Source organism: Colias eurytheme, chromosome 12 (assembly GCF_061535395.1).
Source record: "Colias eurytheme isolate Ceu_HAF_F1 chromosome 12, ilColEury1 Martin Lab GWU primary, whole genome shotgun sequence".
In the NCBI taxonomy this organism is placed as follows: Eukaryota; Metazoa; Arthropoda; class Insecta; order Lepidoptera; family Pieridae; genus Colias; species Colias eurytheme.
In genome coordinates this window covers 8,809,711-8,821,527 of record NC_142991.1, presented here as the reverse complement: position 1 = coordinate 8,821,527, position 11,817 = coordinate 8,809,711, and the positions used below count along the sequence as shown (strand labels likewise).

Sequence of the window (11,817 nt, the reverse complement as noted above, 5' to 3'; positions counted from 1 at the left end):
AACAGTCTGTAGAGTCGGTTTGTTAACGAGTCTTTTATTATTGAACTAGATTTCCGCCCGCGGCTTCGCCCGCTTTGTCTAATACATAATAAATTATATACTAAAACCTTCCTCTTGAATCACTCTATCTATTAAAAAAAACCGCATCAAAATCCGTTGCGTAGTTTTAAAGATTTAAGCATACATAGGAACATAGGGACAGAGAAAGCGACTTTGTTTTATACTATGTAGTGATAATATAGAGGAAATTTATATTACGTAAGTAAAGTATTATTTTAATATAAATTTAACGAAATATTAAATAGACGCGCTAACTCCTTAAATATTGGGTAAAATTGAATTAATAAAATACCGTACTATATTAATTTTATCCCACGGAGCTGTTATGGATTCCTTGACGTTGTATTTCATTAAATATGTAGATCCAAGTCTTTATATTTCGATTAGATACGCTACAGTTAAGGCAGTAAAAACTAACTGTGCCCTGCGGTTTCTACCACGTTGTTCCTACATTATTTTATATAGCGAAGCACTGAAATAATTTTTCATCCTGACGTCACTTCTCGAAAAGGGAACCAAATACCTACATCAAATAAAAGCGTTTACTTTTAATTAAAAAATAAAAGCGTTTACTTTTAATTGACGTAGATAAACTCTTGATGATATTCTCAAACAATATTTCATAGTTAAGTAACCTTTTACAATGATGATTATTAATCTGTGCTTTATAATGCGCGTAAATTTCCCGCCCATCGTTATACAGACTTGTAAACTTACATAGGTGTCATTTACAAACTTTAATTCATAAAATTAATATGGAAAATATGTTTTGCTAATTGTAAACAATAGAAACTAGTTAGAGAAGTAAAATATAAGATCGTTTACAAATTCTGCTAAAGTTTCGTCTAAAAGGTAAACTTGAAGCGGCTGTTCCGAAGTTTAAATAGAAATTTTCACTGTGTTAACTATGTTTACAAAACTACAGTCTGTTTTAAATAAACCTTTCTATCCATAGAGACTTAAAATATATAAAAGACTAGCTGTGCCCGCGACTTCGTCCGCGTGGAATAGTGACTGCATAGTAGTTACTACTTAACACACAATTATTGAGTAAACACGTCTTGAAACACGTACTACCATAAACAACTAAATTATAAATACTTACAGATTAATAACTGACTAAGATAAATAACTGTTTGGAAAATCCCCGGGAAATGCTTGGAAAATCCCGGAACAATATCCGGAAAATGCGTGAAAATGTCCGGAAAATATCCGGAAAATGCGTGAAAATGTCCGGAAAATATCCGGTAAATGCGTGAAAATGTCCGGAAAATATCCGGAAAATGCCTGGAAAATCCCCGGAAAATGCCTGAGAAATGTCCGGAAAATGCCTGGGAAATGCGTGGAAAATTCCCGGGAAATTCCCGGAAAATGTCTGGAAAATCCCGGAAAATAACCGGAAAAAGAAAGGGAAATGTCTGGAAAATATCCGGAAAATGCGTGGAAATGTCCGGAAAAAGCGTGGAAAATGCCTGGAAAATGCCCGGAAAATTCTTGGAAAATCCCCGGAAAATATTCGGAAAATGCGTGAAAATGTCCGGAAAATGCCTGGAAAATCCCCGGAAAATGCCTGGGAAATGCGTGGAAAATCCCCGGAAAATGCCAGGGAAATGCCCGGAAAATCCCCGGAAAATGCCAGGGAAATGCCCGGAAAATGCTCGGGAAATATCCGGAAAATGTCCGGAAAATGCGTGAAAATGTCCGGAAAATCCCGGAAAATAACCGGAAAATGTCAGGGAAATGTCGGGAAAATATCCGGAAAATGCGTGGAAATGTCCGGAAAAAGCGTGGAAAATGCCTGGAAAATGCCCGGAAAATGCTCGGAAAATCCCCGGAAAATATCCGGAAAATGCGTGAATATGTCCGGAAAATATCCGGAAAATGCGTGAAAATGTCCGAAAATGTCCGGAAAATCTCCGGAAAATAACCGGAAAATGCCAGGGAAATGTCTGGAAAATATCCGGAAAATGCGTGAAAATGTCCGGAAAAAGCGTGGAAAATGCCACTTCAAATTTGCGAAGTAATTAAAGCAGAAAACCCAAAAAAAAAACAAAGCTGTAACGCGCTGTACCTAACGTTCAAGCGTAACCCGGGGTGGGCCCCTTCTCCTTTCCCCCCCCCCCCGCCTCAGCACCGCGCACCCCGCTCGCCGCAGCGGCCGGCGCGGGCCGCATAGTTATCAAAGACTACTAATAGTTATCTAGAATGTTCCGTTGCGTAGTCGCCGCAGCGCGCACGCCGTTGTTAATCGTATATTTCGATAATTGTAAGAACAATGTTATAATATGTCTTTGTTAATTTATATCTTAATAACATATTGTGTTAAAGTTAATAAAGTACTTTCAACCAAAATAATGTTATAAAGCTAAAATCTTTCATATTAAATGTATACGGGATATTCATATTTCATACTTAATGTATGGGAGGGTTTAAAGATAATTTTTTTGATATTTCTCGATTTATTTTTAAAAATTTATTACGGCCATTTTACTCATTAGGTTAAGTACTTTCGATATCAGTTTAAGGTTTTTTGTTATCTGTAATACTTACGGAAAAATCGCCTGTGCACACTTAACGATTACACCAGTCAAAATTCACTTTTTTTATTATCTACCACTTTTATACCTATATCAAATAAATGGATGAACCGATTTTGGTAAAATTTGACTTATTTTTACTGATAGGTCGTTCACTTTCATTTAATATATCACTAAAGTATATTCGACAACTTTAGTTATTTTCATTCCCACTTTTACCCCTATATACCTAGTTACAATAAATGGATGAACCGATTTTGATACAGTTTATTTAAGAACCAGCGTCGGAAAATATGCTGCCTAACTAAAAAACATCATCTAATTCGTATTACCTGCTAGCGAGCTACGGTGGCACAAACACACACACACACACACACAGCGGTCAAACACTTATCACCCATATTTTTGCATCGGGGGTTAAAAATATAATATGTATAATACGACATAATTTAAAGGACATTTTATGTATAAAATTTACCTAGAAATAAGTATAATTTTAATTTGACCCCTCCCCCCTACTACCTCAGCTTACCCCCCCACCCTTGGAGACTTTCGATATGATCACTTGGACATAACTGTAGCGTATAACAGATAACTTACGTTTTATCGTACACTGTATAGTCACTATAGTGTACCATAGAATGCCTTAGCAAATGTTCGCCGTGAGTACTTAAATGGTCATAACTTTTTTATTTATGAACCGATTGACATGAAATAAACACTAAATGTTAAATGAAGATTACCACAATATATTAGTGAAAACCGCATCGAAATCGGATAAGCCGTTTCTGAGATTAGCGTGTTCAAACATACAGACAAACAGACAAACAGACAAAAAATTTTTTAACTACAGTTTTGGGTTTGGGATCGATTTAATAATAACCCCTGCTAATTTTTTTTTACGTATTTTCATTGTACAGACACCACTTTTCTAGAATTTTATTATATGTATTGATGATTGATGATGATGATGATGATGATGATATATAAAACTTTAACTGTATAGAAACTAAAAAATATAAAAGAAATAATTGATTGCTTTTGATTTATCAGTGTGTATTGTACAAATCAAAATCAAACAATTAAATATTATATAAAAACTATTTTTCTGTAACACAATAGAAGTCAAACATGACTTCTATTGTGTTTCTTTAATTTTATTTGCACAGTTGAACTCTTAATTATTTTTGCTAACTAGACAATTTTTGGGTTAAAAAACTTATCACATAACAAATTAATGAACATTTCCTGTTATCTCTGATCACAATTTTTATTACAAATAATCTTAAACACATTTCAACAATCTATACAATTGTCTTTATCCCATAGCTTGCACTTAAAACAATCCTTCAACTACGTTCGACAAATTGGCAATGGTTCGCATCGAAGGCAGCCCGGCGGTCGGAACTCCACGCAATTCTCCTCACCAATGCAGACATGGTCACGGCATACGTTGAAAGATTGGAGGCACGAACGATACGCTGAAACCGTGGTACAAGTATTATAACAGTTGATTAATTTGGTGAGAACTTAAATGGGTTCTAAGAGGTTACTGTTAATTGTTGGTTAACTAAATATTGCGGTGTTGTTAAGGGTCGTTAATAGTAGATGAGTTCGGTATTGGTTTTAAATATATCTATAAATGCGAAACTTTGTTTGTTTATTACTTTCACGCAAAAACTGCTGAACAATCAGTTCAGTTCATGACATTTGGTACACACGTAGAGGGTAACTTGGATTAACACATAGGATAGTTTTTATCCCGAACATCCCACGGAACTATGCGGGTTTTCCATTGGACTGTGAGGGCAAAATGCTAGTAATTATATAAAATATTACGTTAGATAACATTTTATGTCAGGAATAGCTTTCATTCGCAATTTGTTAATTTATCACATATAAAATAAACTTTCAAAACGATCAAAAGTTGAATACATTAGTCCTGCGGTTGAATACATTAGTCCTACGGTTTGCGAACTAATATTCGTGACATAACTTAACTTCGTAGAGCTGTAGTACCTCTACCATGAGTTGACATAGTTAAATCGTCTGCGTAACTACAATAGTAAACGTGAATAGTTCTTAACTTTCGCGAGATTATTTACCGTGAATGACGTATCTATAATATCGTCGAATAGTTATAAACTATGACATATGTCAAAATTAGAACTCATGGTGCAAAAATTGTATGGTTACTACAGCGAGCGTTTACTATACGTTATCTACTGTAGTATGCTATTGCACCTCATGGTAGGCTTTTTAGTTCCGCCATGGACTACTATTAGTCCATGGTTCCGCTACGGCACACTAGGGGCGCTGTACGAAATTTTATACAAACCGCTTACTACAATCGCTAGCGAGTATCGTGTGCGTAAACTCATGGTAGAGCTACTGGCCTAAAGCAATTCAATCACGAATCGCAATCAAAACCAGCGCGCACCTGTAATATTTCTCAGTTAACGTAGTTCCAATCTCAAATGATATCTCTATGCTGAAAACATGACTAACGTTAGGTTTTAAATACGTTCATTGCTAATGCCCCTCAAAGAGGCATTTAAACATTTTAAACTATCGCCGTATCAGTTATAGTACCTATTCATTATACTGGGTTCCCATCCATATGTCCAGGCTGAGAGGGCTCGCTATAGCGTGTGTAGATATCAAATAAGATCGGTTTCAAATTTATAACTGAAGTCTAAAAAAATAAGGGGCCCCGTAAGACATGCTACAATGCACTAATGAATTGTGACCAAAGTTAAGCTTTTTATTTATGCACCTAAACGTCTTTTAAACGCACTTTCGCATCATCATATTACCTTTACACTAGTTTCTCGTCGATTAACATAGCAGTTTTTACAGAGAAGAGCCAGTAAAAAAGTATATAGTCGCAATGCATTTGATGGTTAATTCCCTAAGGATGGTTTTTGATGGGTGACCGCTTATTTCGAATGAGCGCCTCCATCAATCGTTTTCCGATTTTGATTACGCGCATATCCTCGTTGTTTTTAGATAGCATTTGTTAAAGGAGGCTAAGAGGCTGCTTTGATCGACTCGATCAAGTTTCATAAGAAACATAAAAATATCAAAACGTATGAAAATAAACTAAAATGAGTCCTACATATTAGTTCTTCCCTCAAGTGTCCTCTTCAGTTTACGACTTAGAGCATTAAGCTTCAAGAGAAAAGCTAGATCAATTGTTATTACTAAACTTATATAATAGTAACAATCGAGTATTACTATCAGCTATCCACTATAACTTATCAATGGAAGGGCATCTGTACTAGTAAGATCATCATACCGGATCATCATATTATTTACTAGCTGTGCTCCGCGGTTTTACCCGCAGTGCCCCGCTCCTGTTGGTCTTAGCGAGATGATAAATAGCCTATAGCCTTCCTCAATAAATGGGCTATCTAACACCGAAAGAATTTTTCAAATCTGACCAGTAGTTCCCAAGATTAGCGCGTTCAAACAAACAAACTCTTCAGCTTTATAATATTAGTATAGATACAAGCCAATTAACGTTTCCCGTTTTAGACAGATACATGAGAAATTCTTAATAGCATTTCCTAAAGATCCTATGCTCCTTAAAGCATAATGTGACGTTTCATTTCTTACAAGGAACTCGAATTAAAGTGACACTACGTTGTTAAATGCAACGAGATTAAAGCATTTTACTATTGTACGGAATAAAATCCTTTCAGCGTCCTCGACTGCAGTTTAATTGCACATTCTAACTTTATTACACTGTCCATTCAATCTATATAAAACTAGAAACCTTGTATGAGGATATATTACACGTTGAAAGATAAACGTTTAGATGGTTTTATGATTTTAATGTTAAGCTTTTAACTATTGCACGCCTCATAAGCGAAGCGTTGAGGTGGGTACTACTGTCACTTCGCGCAAAACATCTGATTTTTCAAACTTAAAATGTCTGTATGTATCATACATTGCACTTGTAAGATAATACATACACACACATATTAAGAAAAAACACTATTTCGTCTATATATTGATATTTTTTTCACACTTTCACATATTTTATAATATTCCATATATTATAAATGTGAAAGTAACTCCATCTGTCCCTCTGTCTTTGACTCCTGAGAAGGACGGAGGATAGGAAAAATCCTGGAAATCAAACAGAAATGTGAACTATTCGGGTTTTCCTTTGACTACGCGGGCGAAGCCGCGGGCAGAAAGCTACTTTGAAATATTGTGAATATTTGTAACCACATGAGCGAGTAATTAATTGGAGTTGTATTTTTATTACGATACTAATTGTAAGATAATCCTTTAACCTCTACATCACCGCAATTCTTCATTATGTTTGTGAATAAATCAGATTAAATCTCATGAAATAAAAAAAGGCTCAAGTTATTTTTGAAATATAAACGGTCTATAATATATAGCAACTTCGGATAATTATGTATATTATGTATCCTATCCTATCCTACTATCCTATCCTACTAATATTATAAATGCGATAGTTTGTGAGGATGGATGTGTATGTGTATGCTTGTTACTTTTTCACGCAAATACTACTGAACCGATTACATCCATACTAATACTAATATACTAATATATTATATTAATATTATAAATGGGAAAGTAACTCTGTCTGTCTGTCTGTTACTCAATCACGCCTAAACTACTGAACCAATTTGCATGAAATTTGGTATGGAGATATTTTGATACCCGAGAAAGGACATAGGCTACCTTTTATTGCGAAATATGTACCACGGGCGAAGCCGGGGCGGACCACTAGTTGTATATAAATTCAACACGTGAGATGTCAAAGCAAAATAACAAGGCAAAGGTAACGCTTTCACCTGTAAACTGTGAAAGTTTTTCTTTGTTTTCCCGTGAAAGCAGGCGAAATTAACATAAACCCAGGCTAAACAAATCCACAAACGTAAAGAGGTATTGTATATTGTGCGTCTCAAGTTAAACAGTTTTGTAAGGAGTTTACGAATTCTATGTATAGAATGAAATTAGAATCGTTCTTGTTGAAATAGAAATACATTTAGATGACTATAACATTAGCTCTGTGTATTGAAGTACAAACAAGAAAGTGCATACTATGTTATATAGTACAAAATAAAACTAAGATAAGTAGTATAATTAGAGCCCTTACTTCTTTGTTAGGTCTTGAAAAATGTTATTGTTATGGTCTCAACTCTATTTCAGTCCTATTTAATCTTATTAAAATTATAAGTTAAATGGCTATACAATTCACACGAAATCGGCTTAATTAGCATATTCCATCGTGCTTTATTAGATAATATATAAGGTACTTAGTATCTACTTTTTGTTACAAACACGAAACTTATAAAGGGTAAAGACATAAATAAGGAACACTTGTCATTCGATAAGATAGAAAAAGCATTAGAGGCACACACCACACACCACATAGAAAAAAATTTGGACTTTGTATGGAAATCGGTCAGCTTATTAGCGAAGTTTCCTTACAAAGTCCATTTTTTTTTACGAATTCAGCAAAGTTGTAGAACAAAAGTTGATCAGTTTCATGAGAAGAAGCTCCTGTCAAAATGCGTCTGGCGTCTTACCAGTCACCCTGTATATTGGTTGGCTTTCACCAAGTCTTACCTTTCACCTGGTAGAAATCTATTGCAAATAATTACAGGATATTATGTTAATATTATTGAAATAAGTAACTTACTATCAATACAATGTCCTTCATAGCAACATCCACCACAGCACTGCTCGTGTGAACCGCACTGAAAACAGTAATATTCTATTGTTAAAGTGGTTTATTGAAATAATGGAAAAATAATGGAAAATGTGGTTTGTATATAGGGTTATTCTCGTAACTCTAAATAATATTATTAAGATTTTCTACATATATTTAACTACGAAAAGAAAGTCCATCACTGTAACAGCGCCATCGATGTTGCTGTAACATTATGATATTGAACCGAGGTTGCATTCTAAGGGGCAAAAATTTTAGTCATCTTGGTAATGTTTTTATAAGTAAAGGGACTTCTTACGTTTATCAATTGTCTGAAATGCTATGATGACGATTTTCGAAACGCCGCTGCGCTTACTCGACTCTACATATTGAAACCAAATTGAAACCTTGACTCTACCGTCGTAATAGGTATCGTCGTATTAGGTCGTATCTGATAATATAAAATAATAATGTAAAAATACAAAAATATACTTAGCGAAGTTACATGGTCATGCATTTCGCAGCCGTTACAATAATCGTACATATTTATTAGTAATTAGATATTCAGTATTCTACGACAACGTTAGATCGATTAATAATTCTCCTCAGGGATCGAACTAAGGACCTCCCTATTGTAACGGTAACACATTAACTAAAGATGCAGACTATGCAACCTATAATATACAAAATCTCAATTAATTAATAATAATCATCTATTATGCTATTGATATCCATAATACATTGTGTGCATTTATAAATCGCTTTTGCAATAGTCAAACAAAATTGCTCTATTAATATTATCACGGTGAGAAAAACTTATCGTACTCATACTATTTAATCTTAAAATAATTAAAGAAGAATAAGTTTGTATACCCTTTGTCCACTAGTCCGGCAATCCTGTGCACGCAACATCACGATTAAAAATAAAAAGAACCATAAAACGTAGAAATTCAATAAAGCCATAATTAAAAAAACACAGTTCTAAATTCAATTTGGAACAACAATCACTATTTCCAAAGGATCATTTTATTAAAAAAAAGTTAACGTTCGATTTGACAGAACAATTTTGAATCTGTGTCTCCAACCCGCGTAATTTCACTGTAAATGTATTTTTTGCAAAACTATATTGAAAAATATAACTGTAGTGTGTCCGTACAGACATTTGATTATATTGTCACGAGTGTGCGCAGGCGACCTCGTTGTGACCGAGTTAGATGCAGCTATTACGTGTGCAACTAATATTTTATTACCTGTATTGTTCTCTTCTATTGAATTATTTTGTAAAAGATATTTACTCAACTGATGTATATGTGAATAATTTTAACTGAAACTTAATTATGATAATGTGTATGTTAATAACAATACACAAAATATTATTATCAATTAAAAAGAATTAAGATTGATATTCCTTTGTTTTTTTAATTGAATTTTGTTAGTATTCGTACTTCCCTCTTCAATGTAGCATGTTTTAAGTATTTTTGTTTGTTCAAGTGTTTTAATCTGACACAACTAATTATAAAACAATTGTTCGAATTAAAAGTAAACTAATAGTTGTGTTATTGACTACGATAGGTACTATAATATAATATGTATATAAAAACTATGTGGTTCATACGCTTCCGAACATTTTTTTTTAAATTTCAAATCAATAGGTATATTAAACATAAGGTACTGAAAGCGTGACCTATTTCTTGTATTTATATAGCCAATTCTCTAAATGTAAAGTAAACGAGAGGACAATATGTTACACTAACAAGAATGTTTGGAAAGTCTTATAGCAGGTAACAGAAATTGAAAATTCTTTACTATCGGGTAGAGTATACTTAAAATATTGTGCATAGTTAAAGCGACATTTTCCTGATAATAATTTAACTTTTCATCATGAATGTAATGAAACCTTGTCGATGCCTTAATTAGTCGTTTAATTAATTATGAAAGCATCTAATACATAGCCAATAGAAATTGTCATCATTACACGTAATAGGGGAGCAAGTGAACTGTATCGAAATTTGTAACTCCCTAAAACCAATTTGTTTTATCTCGCTTTTAAATATATCAGGTGGGACAGGTGACAACATTGTATTTGATTGCCCCTATGTTTTAAAATAGGAGGAAAAATACTAGTGATTTCAATTATTTCTTTTAACTCTAAGTAGGTATAATAATTAGGTAAATGATAATTATGTTTTTATTTTACTGATATTTTGCTTTTGAGAGTAAAGGAATACGAAATATAAAATACGAATGCACGCGCATACAATAATAATTATTACGCCGTCAGTCAAATAATTTTGGAGCTTATTCACAGACACGACTAATAAATAGTTGGTTATAGTGCCTACGTTTAATATGAAGTACCTACTACCGTTACTTTTTTAACATTGTGAATGTTACGCTTCCATATACAGCTAATCCAATTTATATAAGTTGACACTTGACATGCATATTGTTGGTGAAGTTCAACCATAAAAAGCCTTTATTATAATCCAAACCTAAAGAGATTTAGTAACGAAAGTCATGTTTCGCTGTATGGATATATTTGAACAATAATTAATAGAGCTTAAGCAACATGCACACGAGTGAAGCGAAATAATAATTAAATCTATACTAATATTATAAAACTGAAGAGTTTGTTTGTTTGTTTGAACGCGCTAATCTCGGGAACTACTGGTCTGATTTGAAAAATTCTTTTGGTGTTAGATAGCCCATTTATCGAGGAAGGCTAAAGGTTATATTTCATTTCGCTTAGACCAACAGGAGCGGAGCACTGCAGGTAAAACCGCGGAGCACAGCTGGTACTATATAAAAATATATTGCAGACGAATACAGCACAACTTTTGTTGCCTCGTGCCACGTTTTAAAGATGAGTAAAGAAATAGTGAAGGCCAAGCATTCTTAAAAGCATTTTGTTCAAGTACACTCAGGCTAGTTGGATTAATACTTCAAGGAAATTGTTTTGAATAAAAAATCGTTTATTCATAGATAAAAAGGTCCATTATATTATTACTTATTTGGTCTTTGAAGCTTTGATCTCTGATGGTTAATAGTTAATATAGGTAAAATATATTTGATCTTATTTTGATCAGGTAAGACTACTTTCGGTACAACTTTAGTTAAGTCGGATCTTTGTGTTGGAACATGAAAAGTATATAAGTTCAGGACCTTGGACCTTGGCTGACACGTGCTAAGGTCTGGTCACAATATTAAAATCCCTTTCCTATTATTCCTATTCCTATTGAGCATAAATGTAGTGTTTTGAAATTATATACTTTCTATTTTATACACCTATTATCTATACATGATTTATTCGATTACATTTGGGGAAGATCGAACAAATTGGACAGTTTGTAGCACGCAAACAAATTTTCTTCATCATTCCTCAATAGTTCTTAGTTCTAGATACCTTCTTAAACATTTGCTTTTATAATATTAAAGAAATAAACATAATGACATATGTGGGGGCAAGTATCTCGCCTCGCGGCGGTGTGAAGAAAAACTCCGGCTGAGTGGCCAGACGGCCGGAGT

At 33.8% G+C, this 11,817-nt stretch overlaps 1 long non-coding RNA gene across 1 annotated transcript; it reads right to left on the bottom strand.

Moving 5' to 3' along the window:
- Positions 1 to 3,795: 3,795 nt before the first annotated feature.
- On the bottom strand, positions 3,796 to 9,485 carry LOC149904198 (uncharacterized). The gene is made up of 3 exons (XR_016457295.1): positions 9,166 to 9,485; positions 8,284 to 8,341; positions 3,796 to 4,078 (listed from the first exon to the last, which is right to left on the bottom strand). It is a non-coding gene; the product is annotated as an uncharacterized LOC149904198 (long non-coding RNA).
- Positions 9,486 to 11,817: the final 2,332 nt, after the last annotated feature.